At 53.1% G+C, this 16657-nt stretch overlaps 1 protein-coding gene across 1 annotated transcript in view; it reads right to left on the minus strand.

The window, feature by feature from the left end:
• CORO2A (coronin 2A) overlaps positions 1-14895 on the minus strand; it is a 50467-nt gene extending 35572 nt beyond the window's left edge. Inside the window, exon 1 of the mRNA XM_021691260.2 lies at positions 14830-14895. The gene's annotated coding sequence lies outside the window, so the exon portion shown is untranslated. The remainder of the gene's footprint in view (positions 1-14829) is intronic.
• Between the last annotated feature and the right edge of the window lie 1762 nt (positions 14896-16657).

Here is a 16657-nt window from a genome sequence, read left to right on the forward strand (position 1 = left end):
GCCTCAGGTTTTGTCATCCTAAAGTAGTAAATGAGTTCATGTATGACAAGCACTTAGAACACAGCCTGGCACACGGCAAATCCAAGATAAATTCAAAGTAAGTAATAATAGCATTCTACTGAGTACTCACCGTGAACTAGGCACTGCCCTATGGTATTTAACTGTATTAATGGGTTGAAACGAACATTTAGCAAAAATGCATAAGGTGAACAGGGCTTACAGATTAAACCAGAAGCACAAAGTGTCCATGTCCTTTCTCCTCCAAGTGGCAATACTGAAAGATCTAAAGATCTGGGGGTGGAGGGGATCACTTGTGCTGGGAGGCACCCAAACTCCCTTAACAGGCTGGCAGCAGAGAAAGCCTTGTGCCCCTCCCCCAGCCCCTTTGCGCTGATTTAAAGCTCTAATTCTTATCTAATCTAATTCTTAGCCAGACGGGCTAACTCCGGCTTTCAAATGATCTTATTACATCTGGGGCAAAAAAACAGAACAAATATTTCAGGACTGCCCAGCGTCAGGGATCCAGGTGGACATCCAGCCCAGCTCTCTGTCCTCCCTTCCACACCACGCTGTCTGAAAAGTCTGAGGGTCTTGGCTTGTACCATTCTAGTGATGGGAAGCTCACTCCTCCCGGGGACAGAGCAGCTCAGCTGTCAGACTTCCTTCTTCTACTGAGCGGAAATCCACACTTCCCCTCCTGCCCTGCCTCGAGCCCCATCAGCGGCATCCACTGCCATCGCCCCACACAACCTTTCAGAGGATTTGAGGCCGCCGACCACTTGCCCCTGCGATGGCTCCACTCAGGCAGGGGAGTTTCTTGTGTAACTAAGTTTCCCATCTTCTCCCCATCTTCTTCACCTCCCCATCATGTTCCAAGTTGACCCCATCTCTCACCCAGGTTGGAACCCAGACCATACTCAACTCCTCCAGATGGGGGCTGAGAACCACTCGGCAGAGCAGGTACCCCCAAAAGATCCCAGATTCACTTCTTAGAATAGTAGCGCTGGCCAGACCTCAAGGGCTCATGGGGTACAAAAAGGGAAATTGAGTCCACTTGTCCAGGGACATCCCTAAAGGGCAGAACCGGGAATGGGATCTGGATTTCTGGCACCCCAGCCCGGGAGAGTCCTCTAAGACATGGAACAAAGTTTCCTTTGATCCTGTGCCTGGATACAGTACCAAATATTTTTTCCTTATCTGTGTTGCCGTTCTCAGAGGGACAAATTCCAAGCATGGCTGGGGGAAGAAGTCTTCTAATTGTGAGGCGGGCGGTGGGGTGGGGGTGGGGATCATTCACGCTAGCTGGACCCTCCTGAGACGCAGGCCTTTGAAAGGTGGGCTGCATTTCTCCAGACTGTGGTTTAGGCTGGGAAGGATGGGGCTCCTTAGGGTCAGGAGGGGAGACAGACCCCGAGTCTTTGCTGCTAGGAAGGTCAGCTCGGCAGCAGCCCCACACTGGGAAAGGTAAATCGGGGCACATCGCCTCACCCTACATTTTCCATGTCTCCAGCTGCGGACAGACCCCTGTGCTGGGCTCTGTGGGCCCAGAGGTAGCCACGGGGTCACTGCCCTGGGAACAGGTAGAAAAATGGAGCAATCACACCCCACTGGAACAAAGTTCGATCACAAACACGGTGACTTGTCCGACATGGCAGCTACATAGAGAAGGACCAGCAGGTTAGAGCAGGGGGACGTTTTCTCTTTATCATTTACTCTTTCCAAAGAGAAAAAAAAAATGAGCCTCACCCCGCCAATATTTTATACGAGTAACTATCATCAGGAGCTATGGGGCACAACATATACACAAGGCGAGATTCATCGTTTACCAGAGTGACTCTAAATCTGTATTTCAAATAGTGCCCCCCCCAACTGAAAAACATCTTGGGCTGACTTCTCAGACTTGATTACCTTGTCACTGGTTTTGTTGTTTTTTTTTTCCCCTTGTCTTGTGGCTGCCGATGGGATCATGCCCGGAAACCCAAGTGTTAATTTCTTGTCCACTCGTACTCATATTATTAGGAGCACTAAGAACCCACTGTTCAGATAGGGATCTTCTAAAACCACTTGTCCATTTTGTGAGGATTAGTCTAGTTCAAGCTGGTTAATATAATCCACAAATCCAATCTGGATTAATTAGTCTGGATGAACCTGGATTCACTAACAAGGTTAAATTAACTGTACTGAACTCCTGAAAACAAAGAGTAGGGGCGTCCTTGCCATCCTTTCTCAGAGTGCTCTCCCCTTCTCTCCAGAGACTTCTGGAGACACGGGACACGAGGCTGCCTGACGGCCTGGGTGTGGGTGTCAGTGGGTCTGCAAACGTGAGCAAAGCTGAATGATTCTCTCTGAGACAATATTTTCCCTGCACCCCAACGAGCGTCTTGCATACCTCACTTGGGAGGCCATCAGAATAGAAGCTGGGGAGACTCTCAGGATTTTCAGGCTGCACAGGATGGTAGAGATCATCTAGTCTAACCCCCTCACTTTTCAGGTGAGGAAACAAGGAGTGGGGAAGGGATGTAACTGGTCCAGGGTCACCTGGCTGGTCAGTGGCAGATCCCAGGGAGAACGAAAATCTCTAGTTCTTGATGCTAAAACCAGCTGCTTCTTTGGCGTCCCGGCCACAGTCCAGCCCCTTACTGGGCCATTCTCGGGTCCCTGTACCTCTCAGCCCTCTGCAGCTGTATCCCCTGAGTCACGAGGTCACCTGCTGGCTCTGAGGGTGGCTGAGGGTGGCATGGAGGTGTGGGTCCCAGTCAAGTTACAAGTGCTATCAGGATGGGGGGGCAGGACATGGAGCCATCAGTAGGCCACGATTCCAGGAGTTACTCTCCTTCACTCTGAAGCCTTGGTTCCTCAGCTGTAAAATGGGACTAATCAAACCCAGCTCATGGGTTTGCTGTTTGGATACCCATGAGGTCCCACTGATGTCTGCGGCCTGGGAACTAACCCCTGAGGGGCGTTACTGCTGTCCTCACACTCTGGAAGGTTTTGTTTAGGGGGTGAGATCTGGGGGTGCTCCTAGAGCCTAAGGAGTCTGCCTTTGACTGCCAACCACAGCTCTAGACACCGCAGGGCTTGGAGCCCCTGCAGCCTGGCGGTCCCCCTGATGTGCCGGCCCAGGCCTGGTGTGGTGGCGGACAGCTGTGACATGGGTCCCGGGCCCTCTGGGGCATGCCTGAAGTCCTGCTCCTGTCTCTCTGCGGCTCTATTCTCCCCTGCTCTCATCCTCCTCATCTCCCACATCCTGCTCGCTTACTCCAGGCTGTCTTCCTAACCTCCCCCCTTGACTCCTCCTAAGCTGAGTCCCACTTGGGCAACCGTGAGACAGAAGCATCCCTTCTTCCAAAACCTTCAATGGCCTCTCCGCTGGGCATTCAAAGCTGAGGTGTGGCCCAGGAGTAAACCAAGAAGAGAGGTGGGGCACGGTGGGAGGTAGGGGGGGGACAAGGGCAGTAGGCCTGGGTGCAGACAAGAAGGGGGTGCATTTTCTATAGAGAACTTAAAAACAATAATAAGACCGACTAGAAGTCTGACTTTTTATTATCATGATATGCCTGCAGCTCTCCACAGTGTCAATGAAGAAACTCTCCCCACTGCCAGGCCAGGCTTTGCTCCCACCTCCCCCGCCCTTGGCAAGCGCCCAGGACCTGATACTATTCCCTAGACTGAGAAAAACTGGCCTGTATGTTCGCCACATCCCAAAGAGGCTCGGTAAGCTTCCCATCAGCAGCCCCGGCTCGCATTGGTTCCTTCGCCGGTAAGTCCCTCCCAGCACTCTGCGCGCTCAGCTGCTCCCCCTTTCAGTCTTCCCGCAAGCATTCCCGTCCACGTCCACCCCTCGGCTGGCCACAGCCCCCGGCCCAGGCCTCCTGACACCTAGCCCCGGCCGTACGCAGACCCAGCGGCATCAGGTTCTCATCTCCCAAGGAAGACCAAGGAGCCACCCTCCGAAATCTGGAACCCACAGCACAGGAAACCACACCAGCAGAGCCACTGACTGGCTGCGTGACCTCAGACAAGTCCCAGATCCTCTCCAGCCTCAGTTTCCCCTGTGCAAGGACAACTCATCTCCAGATGACCTCCTTTCCTTGTCCTCAGTCACCCCCTTCCCTTGGCCACACCGTGCACTTTGTCATCATGTGAAAATGTTCCACCTGCTTCCAAAGTCACTAATTCGAGCGCCCCCTTGCTGACTGCACCTTCCGCACCTTCTGCTTCCTGTCATCTGCCAGATGTGACCAGGCCTTTGTCGGCACCCCTGTTGGAGCAATAAAACAGGTTCAGGCCCGAGGAGAGCTCCCGGGTACCACAGACTGCTCTCCGGGGCGACATAACCCATTCGGCACTGCCCTGACTCTGCTGCCAAGCTTGGATCCGGCCTTTCTGAGAGGCCAGCTCCAGGGATGGCGTCTGGGCCGTGTGACATCCACCTGCTGTGAGGCCTGTTTCTTGTGTCCAGTAACCTGGGACACCTTCCCACAGCTCTGCCCCTGTGAGACGGCCCATCACTGGCCTCCTCTACCTCATCCCTGCCCGTCTGCCCCTCCCTTCTCTCCTCCCATGAGGTCCGTCACCTCATCCTCACCCCGAAACCTTCACCCGCTGACTTCTTTCCCCATTATCCAGCAAAACTCTGGTGCTGGATGAACCAGGATACCTAAGGAGGGCTGGGGAAGAAAATGGACAAAACCCAAACCAGGACAGGAGGTACCAACGGGGTGACAGCTTTACCACTACAGCTCTTCTCTCCCCGGGTCATCTGGGTGGCTCCCTCATCCTTGGACTCACAGCCAATCCATCATGAATGCCCCCCCCCAACACCTTGTAAACCATCTACTGATCTCTATGCCCCCTGCTACCAGCTGCTCGCACCTGCACACACCTACCAACCATCTTGCCCCCAACCTCTTCCAAAGATGCCCATCTGAGCATGTCACTCCCTGGCCTCTGCTCCAGGACCCACAGGGTCTGGCCCGCTCCGCCTCTCCAGCCTCATCTGCCCAGGAATCAGAGCTGGAGACACTCAGTGCTTTTAAGTCCTCAATGGTCCATTTCCTTCAGCCTTGGGGCTGTTTCTTTTGTCCAGCAGGCTCCTTTCCCCCCCTTCACCTGATCACTCCCTACTGGTCTTTCAGATCTCAGCTCAAAAGTCCTTCCCTTAGGGCGCCTGGGTGGCTCAGTCGGTTGAGCCTCTGCCTTCAGCTCAGGTCATGATCCCAGGGTCCTGGGATGGAGCCCCGCATCGGGCTCCCTGCTCTGCGGGGAATCTGCTTCCCCCTTTGCCCCTCCTCCCACTCGTTCTCTCAATCTCTCTGTCTCTCAAATAAATATATAAAATCTTTGAAAAAGAAAAAAATCCTTCCCTTAGAATAGCCTTCTGGGGCGCCTGGGTGGCTCGGTCGGTTAAGCGACTGCCTTCGGCTCAGGTCATGATCCTGGAGTCCCGGGATCGAGTCCCGCATCGGGCTCCCTGCTCGGCAGGGAGTCTGCTTCTCCCTCTGACCCTCCTCCCTCTCATGCTCTCTCTCTCTCTCTCATTCTCTCTGTCTCAAATAAATAAATAAAATCTTTAAAAAAAAAAAAAAAAAAAGAATAGCCTTCTGCAGTGACCCTGAACTAAGCACATTCCCTGCTCTGCAAGCCCTCCCTTCTCCTTCAGGCACCTGTGGCAGGTTCTGTGAGACTTTAGGACTATTGCCCATCTCCTGTGGTCTGCGATCCCACCAGGGCAGCACCTAGGTCTGTTCTGCTCTGCATCCCTAGCATCAAGCCGGGCTTCACAGGCACTCAGTGACCCATACATGGATAAAGGTCTCATTCACAAGAGTAAATTGAAAAATAACTTCGTAGGAAATGAACGAATGGGCCTTTCTGGGTGAGGCTCTAGGGTAATCTGTGTGAGGCAGGTCTCTGTGGTCTCTCTCCAGGGTGGGCCATAGGTCAACCTACTCTTGGTAATGATCGTAACAAGGATGAGGCTAATGAACCAGCCAACAAGCTCTCAGAGCTCCTTCCTGTCCATTATCTCCCCCGCTCCCCTCCAGGCCTCCCCCCGTTACTCATAGTCCTGGGAGTTTAATGACCAGTCCAGTGGGGCACTTCTGAACTCTGAACTGGCGTTATGTTCACTCTGCAGCACGAACACTTTCTTCTTCCTAAGGGCCAGCACTTAGGAGCCTTTTCTTTGTGGGGTTGGAGGAGGAAGAAGTGATGGATGGGTTCAAATCCCAGCTTTATCTTTTGCTGGCTCTGTGACCTTGCAAAAATCACTTAACCTCTCTGGGCCCTTGTTTCCTGATCTATAAAAAGTGGACAAGAATATCTAGCCAGGAGGTTGATAGAGGATTAAATGAGTATACATACATTAAGAGTCTAGTATGGGGCCTATTGCATGTTATATCGGATTGATTCTAAGACACAGTTTTTTAACATTTAACATCTCTGAAACTGGGATTCACCTTATAGTTTGCTGTTTTTTCTTTCTTAGTGGATTATAAAATAATGGTATATCTCACAACAGATGGTACCCTGCATTCAAGAAAATATGACAGTAGCTTAGTTTCTTCATTTCCATTGCAAAGAGGTGGGAAGGTGTGTGAGAGCCCCAAGAAAGTGCACGGTTGAGGGAAAAGGGTCTGCTGGGGTCTGGCATATTGAGGCGGAACCCTGAAGCATCACAGAATCTGAAGGCACAGGCCCCGCCCTAGCCAGCGGGCCCGCTGGACCTGTCCCTGCTGTCCTAGTCCCACTCCGGGGGTGGCCCAAATGCCAGGAGAACCCTGATCTTTCTGGATCTGACGCTGTGCTCCTGCTGATGTAGCCTGCGGTCCCTGGCCTGGACAGTCTGCTCACCATGCTGACGGTGCTTGCAGCCACCTCCAACCCCAGTCTCTGTCCCAAGAAAGGTCCTAGGACCTATCCCAGAGACCTCTCCTTCAGTGATGCCTCCCTCAAGCCATCGCTGGCCTCTGCTCTCAACTGTCCTGGAGGGCCACCCGGGGGGTATCATCCAGGCCCCCCCCCCCATGGCTCTGTGCTATGGGTGCCTCCTGGAACCCTCCAGCCTGCTGATGTCAGACTGTTATACTGTCCTCATTACACTGTCACATATATTACATACGGACAACTTGTTCTAGAAACAAATGTCAAATTGCATGCAAAAATTTCAAAATATAGAAAAGACAAAAGTGATCGTGAAAATCAACCAGCTTGACGTGTGTCTTTCTACATATTTTTCCATATCCGCAAGGGTGTAGATACATTCTCCTCCCAAACCCAAACCCAAGCAGGCTCAGTGCCCACATACTGTTCTCTGCCTTGCTTTTCCAGTTAATGTGACCTCGTGGACCTCCTCGACCCAGAACTGTTTCTCCTCAGTGATCTCATGGCACTCCCGTCGTCCCCACCACTCCCTTGGCATGTCCCTTAGCCCCTCTCACCCAGGTCCTGAGGCCTGGCCTGTGCTTACGGCCCGATGGCTTTCTGCAGACACTTGTCCTCTTCAACGGGACAGGGCTGTGATTGGCCCCCTCTAAGCACAGCCACACCCCGGTACAGAAATACTTTGAGCTCTTAAATCAGGGATATGAGGTGAATAGAGGCTTTCTGTCCCTGTTGGCTTTGATTTGAGGCCTTTTAAAACAGACCAGATGTTCTCTGACACCCAGAAGGATGCTGGTCCTGTATTTCCCGAACCCCCAGGGGCTCCAGACATCACAATAAACAACGAACAGGTGCCTGACATTTTATAGCTCAAAAGCGCTTCCATGCTCTTTATCCAATTTTAAGCCTCACAACCACCCTATAAATTAGGCAAAGCAAGTATTTACTTTTGAGCCATTCTACAGGTGAAGAGAGTGGGGCTCAGAGAGGTGGGCCATTTACCCAATGACCTTCTTTGCTTTCCTCCCCTCCAGTGTCTGGCTGACTCCCATCCCACTAACAACCCAGCTCAGACGTCACCTTCTCCGGGAGCCTTCCCCACCTCCAGCCCCACCCTAGGCTAGGTTAGATGCCCCTCTTTGAGGGCCACAGCTCCTGGGCTTCCCTATCAGAGCTGGGGCCCCCTGCCCCCACCCTCCGGCTGCGTGCCCTTACAGGCAGTGAAGCGTCTGGTTTCTCTCCATCCATACTCCCCAAGCACAGGGAAGCCTCGGTAGATGGCTGCTAGGATGAAGATTGTTACAATCATTAAGGCAGGAAATATTCTCCCCTCTTTATGGGTGAGAACAAGGGGCATAAAGAAGGGACAGGACTTGCCTACAGAGCACGTTATTGGCCAGGTCAGGTCTCCCTCCTCAGAGGCGTGGCTTCCTTCGTTCCACTGCGTCTTTTGTTGTCTGCAATCCTGGACTGCAGGCCACTGCCCCAGGTTCATTTCTGTCTCCTCTGGCGCTGGCTGGGCCCTACCTGGTTCAGCCAGGTGTGAAGGGGAGTGTTGTGGAGGTGCTCTGGCTGGGGCAGGCTCAATCCCCCGGCCTGAGCCAACAGCCCGGGGTAGCCTCAGGGATAGCAACAGTAGCTGCCCATCTACTGAGCACCTCCGTGTGCCTGCACTTTCCACCTACACCTCACTGCACCCTGCAGCTGGCACCATTATGATGCCATTTTGCAGGTGGGGCGGGGTGGGGGTGGTGGGGAAGACCCTGGCGCAAGGCTCAACTGGTCGCTGTGCTGGGACCGGATGCCAGGACTGCATCCCTAGCAGCAGGCGGCCCCAGGAGTTTGCTGGCACCAGAGCCAGAAATAAATGCACAGTCAGAGTACAAGAGACAACTCCCAGGGGGCCTGCAGGCCTGGCAGAGCCCCAAACTCTCCCTCCCCATCTCCTGGCCACCTCCCACCCAGGGCCCGCAGGAAGGCTGAGACTCTTGAGCTCAGGGAGGCAGGGCCTGCCCCGGCAGCCCGGCCCGGTGGTCCTGGGCACTCCCTGGGGGTGGGGTCATGCCACCTGCCAGCCCCCTGCAAACTCTGGGCTCAAGGCCAGACCAAAAGCACTTGCCACATCAACCCTGCACAAGTTCTCAGCATCCTCTTTCTTCTTAGAATGAGCCTTCATGTATCTGCTCCCAACTAGGTGAGAGATGCGACACAAGGCCCTGCCTTTCACTGAGCCTCACTTGCCTGATCTGTGAACTGATGCCGGGGTGGGGTGAGTTGGGGGGGTGTCTCAAGGGGACCCACCAACTGACATTCCAGGTAGCACAGCACAGAGATGAAGACCCTGGACACTGGAGCCAGATCACATGGCTTCAAATGGCTGACCCTGGGCCCCAGTGTCCTCATCTGTAAAATGGGGAGAATAGGGTGCCTGGGTGGCTCAGTGGGTTAAGCGGCTGCCTTCAGCCCAGGTCATGATCCCAGGGTCCTGGGATCGAGCCCCGCATCGGGCTCCCTGCTCGGCGGGAAGCCTGCTTCTCCCTCTGCCTCTGCCCTCCACGTGCTTGTGCTCTCTCTCTCTGTCAAATAAACAAAATCTCTTAAAAAATGGGGAAAATAGTAAAAAAAAGACAAAGTTAATACACCAAAATACTTATATTGATTATCTGAGATGAAAATAGAAGATATGGATAATTCATTTTCTGTTTTCCTTTTTTTCTAAATTCCCCATTACCATCAAGTATTTATAATAGAAAGAAACATTCTTTGTAAATTAACTTTATTGAGATATAACTTACATACAATAGAATACACCCATTTTAAAAAGTAGTAATAATAAATGAGAGTATCTAGGGCGCCTGGGTGGCTCAGTTGGTTGAGCGACTGCCTTCGGCTCAGGTCATGATCCTGGAGTCCCGGGATCGAGTCCAGCGTCGGGCTCCCTGCTCGGCGGGGAGTCTGCTTCTCCCTCTGACCCTCCTCCCTCTCATGCTCTCTGTCTCTCATTCTCTCTCTCTCAAATAAATAAATAAAATCTTTAAAATAAATAAATAAATAAATGAGAGTATCTATCCTCCATAATGCTTTGAGGATTGAATGGGTTAATGTACGTCAAATCTTAGATGGTGCCTGGAGCAGAAGTGCTACTAAGTGTTTACTCAATAAATAAGCCTAAGACCAGCCTGGCTTCCTCCTCTTCCTCCTCCTGCTCACCTGGCTTGGACGCCCCTCCCCACTCCCAGCACTAAGCTCGGCAGATCTCTGCCCCCACATTCACTGGTTCACTGCCTGGGTCCACCTCATCCCCCAGCCTGGATTATTTCCACAGCTTCTCTCTGCACCCCAGAGGAAGCGCACTAACACTCAGATCTGGCCTCTACTAAAAGCCCCAGCTCCTCTGTGAGACACGGTGTCTCAGCAAGCTACCGAATGTCTCCGTATCTTTGTTTTCTTAACTGAAAAAGAGGAGTAAAATGAGTGCCCCCTCCTCGGGGCACCTGACTGGCTCAGTCAGTACAGCATACAACTCTTTCTTGATCTTGGGTCATGAGTCTGAGTCCCAAGTGTGGCGTGGAGTTTACTTAAAAAAAGAAAAAAAAGGGGGGGGCGCCTGGGTGGCTCAGTCGGTTAAGCGTCTGCCTTCGGCTCAGGTCATGATCCCAGGGTCCTGGGATGGAGCCCCGCATCTCGCTCCCTGCTCAGTGGGGAGCCTGCTTCTCTCTCTCCCTCTGCCCCCTACTTGTGCTCGCTTGCTCTCTCTCTGTGTCAAATGAATAAATAAAATCTTAAAAAAAAAAAAAAGAGTACCCCCCCCAGAAACTTAGAGGATGCCATGATGTACAGGGCAGGGTCCACAACCCGACCACCAGTGGCACCTCTTACCAGTCTCCCCTGCCTCCTCCGTCACTCTGTTTTGGCCTGTTCGCCCGTGAACGTGTCAGGCACGGTCCTACCTCAGGCCTTTTGCACTGGCTGTCCCCTCCACCTGGATGGCTCTTCCCCAGAAACCAGCCCAGCTCCCTTCCTCACTGCCTTCAAGACTTTGCCCCAAAGTCTCCCACTTAATGATCCCCCCAACCACCCAATTTAAAATCCCAACCCAGTCCTTCCACTCCCCCTCACACGCCCGAAACATAACCCCTGTCTTTTATTTCTTCCACCCCATTTATCATCATTTGCTTTACTTATTGTTTACTGTCTTTTCCCCCCCTATCAGATTGTAAGTTTCTTTAGGACAGATTGCTTGGGTCTATTTTATTTACTGTCAAGACTCCTGCCTCCACCCCAGAAAATACCGAGCAAAGTGTAGGTGTTCAATAAACGAACAGCTAAATGACTAAATGAATGAATGTAAAGCACTTAGGACAGAATCGGGCAGGTGGGAAGTACTCAATATTATTATTATTATTATTATTATTGATTCTTCAAGGTCAGGCTCCCATGCCCTTCCTCCTTGACTTTTCCAAGCTTATAATCACACTGTCCTAGCCTCCACTGTACCCTGCCAATTTCTCAATTATGGTAGAGAGCACAGGGCTCTTTAATTCTATCTTTTTCCATTTAGACTGAACTGAATGAAATTGTCATTTCTTGTAAGTCAAAAACAGTCAGATATTGGCCATTTCACATAGTTTAACCTAATATATTTCTCATGGCAACCTGCAGGACCCTAGGAGGCACCTCAAGGCCTAGTATACAATAGGTGCCCAATAAATGTTTGTTCACAGAAGTCAAGTCACCTATTCCTGGCCCTTCATAGTAGGTGTGATTGCAAAGCACCTCTAATCTGGTCTGAAGGAGGCAGGGCACAGCCTATAGCCTTAAAATAACAAACAGAAGATCCTGCTGCACTCTTTTCTGGTCTTCCTGAAAAATCTCTGTCCCCTGATATCTGGCAAAGAAAAATAAAAACAAAACCACACTCCACTCTTATATAACAATCCAGGTTCTGGCCATTTGCAACTAACAAAAGTTTAATGCTGAATGAAGCCCCTTCCCAGGGAAAAAAGACAAGCTGCCTGTCTCTAAGAGGATTCATTTAATGATGGGGGAGGAAGGCTAGAACATTCTTTGGTTATCACTGTGTTCACTGTTCCAATATAGGCTTTAGTTACAGAGATCTGTTAGATCCCCAAGGCGGGTTGTCGGAGCTGAAAGAAATTCAGCAATCACTGAATCTATCCCGTTTCACAGATGGGGAAAGTGAGGTCAGAAAGGGAAAGCGGGGGGGCGCCTGAGTGGGCTCAGAAGGTTGGGCGGCTGCCTTTGGCTCAGGTCATGATCCCGGGATCCTGGGATCGAGAAACTCAAGGGGCTCCCTGCTCAGTGGGGAGTCTGTGTCTCCCTCTCCCTCTGCCCCTACACCGTGCCCCCTGCCCCCTGCTCGTGCTCAGCTCTCTCTCTCTCTCTCAAATAAATAAAATCTTTAAAAAAAGAAAGAAAGGGAAAGGGACAGAACCAAGGTCACACAGCAGGGTACATGAAGAGTTCATCCTGGAATCTATGCCTACTGACGTTAATCTTGTGAGCTTTCCTCTGGACCACGTTGATTTTATGTTGGCCAGATTCCGGCAACGGAAGCTTTAATGCTACTATTTTTTAAGCTGTACTTTTCAAATGAAATGTTTATTAAACCTCAGATAAAACACCAAGAGCTTCACTATGAGAAAACTTGTTATAAATAACAGCATTGCATTCATCTCTCTCTATAGTTACTTCCTCAGGGTAAAGTCCTCAAAGTAAGAAGTCTAGGGGCAAAGGGCAGTTAGAATCATTTTCCTGGACTCTTGTAACAGGCTGCCAGATTGCCCTACAAAATTAAATGCTGCTGGAGAATTCCCACAGCCTTGCCAGCAGAGAGGTTTATCCTTTTGTATTTATTTTTGCTAATTTTATAGGAATAAATACAGACTGCTTTCACTTACTATGTGGTATGTGTTTTCCAACAAATAAGCAAATACTCTGGTCTTGGTTGCTGGTTTGCTGTGTCAACTTGGACAAATCATGTCCCCTCTGGGGCTAGGGGATGCATATCTAGACAATGAGGGGGTTGAAGAGATGATTTCTTCAGATCCCTTTCAGCTTGGACATGCCATAATTCCATAGTACATTTTTAAATTATTAGCATAGGATGACTTTGTAATAGCCAGAATCTGCCATGCCCCTAAATCAGGCCAAAATGCTGAGCAGGAAAACAGAGCCCAGATTATACATATGTAGAGACGACAAGAGACTTAGGTAGCACTTAAGCGTGTGTGTTGGAGCTCCGTTCGAGGGACAGCACATATACTTGGGCTGCTTTTACGAGGGGGTAATAGTACTCATTTGTGGTCTAGCTCCAGGTTCTGTGAGGCTCCACCATAACCAGCGGGCACGGTCATGGTCACACTGTTAGTCAGACGGAGAATCCCAGACTTGCAGTCAAAGGTAGTTCACCCCCAGCCAAGTGCTCATCCAGCCTCTGTTCACATCCCTCTGATGACACAGAGCTCACCACCGGCCCAGGCAGTAAGAAAGCTCTTGGGTGAGGGCACGTCATGAAGTGGACAAGAGTGACGAGAAGGCCCAGACGTGGTTCTCAGAAATACTTCCTCCATCAGGGCAGGCAACAGAAGAGGAGGAGGAAGAGGCACTGGAGGCAGGACGAAGGGCCTGGAGAGGGGCTCCTCTGGCTCCTCCCCTCCCCCCAGACCTCTAAGGCGCTGCTAACCCAAAGGCGCTCCACAGGTGCGGGAAGTGCAGAGCCCACATTCCAGCCCTGATGCCGGTAGGTTCTGAACCAGCCCCCGGCCTACTGCTGCTTGCCCTGGGGCAGACACCTCAGCTCCAGCCTCTGCCCTTCGCTCCCTTTGGCTCTGGCAGGAGAAGTGCTGGGCCTGGGGCTGCTGGGCCTGGAAGTGAGCAGACTGAAGGGACCAGATGATTGCCCCACGGTGGAGGAAGAGGAGGAAGATGTCTGTGTGCCCAGAGCAGGACCAGCAGCTTCCAACTGCTTAGAGTTAATAAGATCCCCATCATAAGAGGTGTGTAATGGGGGCAGCAAGACCTTCCAGAGGGGATTTTACAGAGCCACTGGGCCAGATGCCAGAGGTCTTTTGTTTTGTTTTGTTTTGTTTTGTTTTGTTTTACCCTGAGAGCCTGGAGCCACAGTCCCTCAGACACGTGCTCTGTCCCAGACCCAACCCCACCCAGAAACAGCTCTCTTGGCACTGTCCCCCCTTGGAGGTCTACACACACGAACCTGATCCAGCCCTATCATTCCTGGCGGGGCAGGGACGAGGAAGAGGACGTTCCATACCATTCTCTAAACCCTGGTGGGTTCATGGGTCTGGTCCAGGCCAGTCTGCAGCTGATGGTCCCATCACCCCCAACTCAGGGCTCCCCCGGCAAGGCTGACTTGGCTGGCCAGCTCCGACGGCCCCACCCTGCATGCCCAGGCGGGCTCGATGGGGACCTCGGGCTGTCGCCCCCTCCTGTTTCCCGTACCTGGAAGCTGAGGCCCTTCCCGTCACCCAGTCAGGAGGGAGAGGGTCCAGACGGGTCCCGCGGGGGCACCCAGGCCACCAGGGGGGCCCTGTCGGGACCCGCTCGCCACACCCAGCGTGAGCGGCCCTCCCTGCGGGCAGGAGGGGTGGGCGGTGCAGACAGTGCCGATCCCAGCCCCGAGCCGTCGGGAGCCTGGACCTCAGCGCGGCCTCCCCCAACAGCGCGGAGCGGAAGGGGCCACCATTGCGCCCGCTATCCCAATGGGGAAACTGAGGCCTGGAGAGGGGCGGTGCTTTGTAAGGTCACGCGGGGGTGCCGGAAGCCTCGTCCCCCCGCGCCCCGCCGGGTCCCCCGCGGCGCGCCGAGCCCAGCATCCCTCCCAGGGCGCTGCAGCCGGGAGGCGCAGCGCGCACACCTCGCGCGCACCGGGAAGGCACGGCTGACGGCGCCGGGCCGCCCTACCTTGATGACGGCCGCGCAGGTGGCGGTGGCGGCCGCGGCGTCCGGCTCCGGCTCCGCGCTCCTCACCGCCAGCCGAGTGCCCGCGCGCAGGGCCGCCGCCTCCTCCCCGCCCCGCAGCCGGGAGGGCGGGGCCGATGGGCGGGGCTGGGGCTGGGGCCGGGCACGAGCCCCGCCCGCGCGCCCCGGGTCCGAGGGGCCCCCCTCCTTCCCCACCCTCCCGACCGCGCTCCTGGCCCCTGGGACCCGTCTCCGGGCGCGCGCACGCGCACAGAACAGGCGCGCACACCGGCGCGCACACGCGGCAGTGATTGGGGCGGGCTGCCCGGCGACCGAGCGGAGGCTGGGGACAGGCGGACCCGCCGCTCCCTCGCTGCGTGCCACGGGGCAAGGAACTCGACCTCCCGAGCCTCCGTTTCCCCCTTGGCGAAATGGAAACAGTAACTGTTTCTGCGTCCGAGAGCCGTTTGAGAATTAGAGGAGACGACTTAATTTACCGGCCCGGCAAAGTGCGCGCGCAGAGCCCACCACGGGGGTGGCGCCTGGTAAACCCGGCTGGTAGACAAATTCTTGAGGCTTCTAGTCGGCGGGGAGGAAAAGAGCAGGGAGGGCGGCTCAGTAACGGGAGGACTCCGTTCTCTCGGCAGCCAGGAGGGGGCGCTGCCGCCCGGTCTCGCCGGCTCTGGGGTCCTGAGCACACTAGGCAATGGGAGGAGATGCGGAGGCCCCTCCTTTTAATAAAACTACCACCTCACACTTAGTGGGCCAGGCACTGTTCTAGGCACCTTAAATGCATTAACTCACTTTACCGTCACACAAGCCTGTGAGGTTACACTATTACGTATTTTACAAATAAGAAAGCTGAGGCACACACAGTTTAAGCACCTCGCTTAAGATCACACAGCTAGTCATCAACCCCAAGCAGCACGGCTCCCAAGCCCAAGCTCCGAGCCACTTCACCACACCACCCCTCTTGAGAAGAGCTCTTTGTTTTGTTCAGTTGTGTATCTCAGAGCACCTAGAACACTAGCCAGCTCAATTTTGAGTGAATAACAGAGCATACTATGTACTTCACATATATTATTTCATTTAATTCTAGTGGCCCTTTTATTTAGCTGCTATTATTACCCCCATTTTACAGGTTAGAAGATTGAGACTTAGAGTGACTAAGTAAGTGGGGGCTCTTGAGTATCTCCTTGGAAAGAATAGCCAGGGCCAAGCCTGCAACTCATTCACTGTTCACTGGGCCACTCCCCACTCAGAGTCCGCTCCCCACTCTCCATCCCCACAGTGTGTGGCCTTCAAAGCCCCCTTCACCACCCCCCCACACACACACTGCTCAGACTGAATTTGAGCTTCAGATATCAACATGAGTCGGATATTTGATGTTTCAGAAAAGCATATGGAGAAATCAGAATGTTGTGGGAGTTCCTTATACTTATGGCTCAATATTGCCTTTATTTTTAATTACTCCTGGGGGTGGACACCACCACCTTTCCAAGGCTAAGGCATCTGAATGCCCTAATTCACCTAGGGCTTGGGCCAGTATCTTGGGTGTGTCCCCCCAACCCCCACACACTCGCACCTCTGTGCCTTTGTGCACATGCTCTGCTCTGCCAGGAAGTCTCTTCCTACAGCATCTCCGTCTTTCTAAACCAAGGTGTCCTTCCTTCCAGGTTCATCACCTCCCCAGGAAGCCTTCCTACATGCCCCGAGGATGTGCCTTCTCAGCCTTGTGTCTGCATCTTTGCCCCCCTGCACCATGGTGGTGGGTGGCTGGGACTGTGTTGGGAAAAGACGGGTTTGGCAGGGACCTCTGGGGTCCATGGGT

Source organism: Neomonachus schauinslandi, chromosome 13 (assembly GCF_002201575.2).
Source record: "Neomonachus schauinslandi chromosome 13, ASM220157v2, whole genome shotgun sequence".
NCBI classification, from domain to species: domain Eukaryota; kingdom Metazoa; phylum Chordata; class Mammalia; order Carnivora; family Phocidae; genus Neomonachus; species Neomonachus schauinslandi.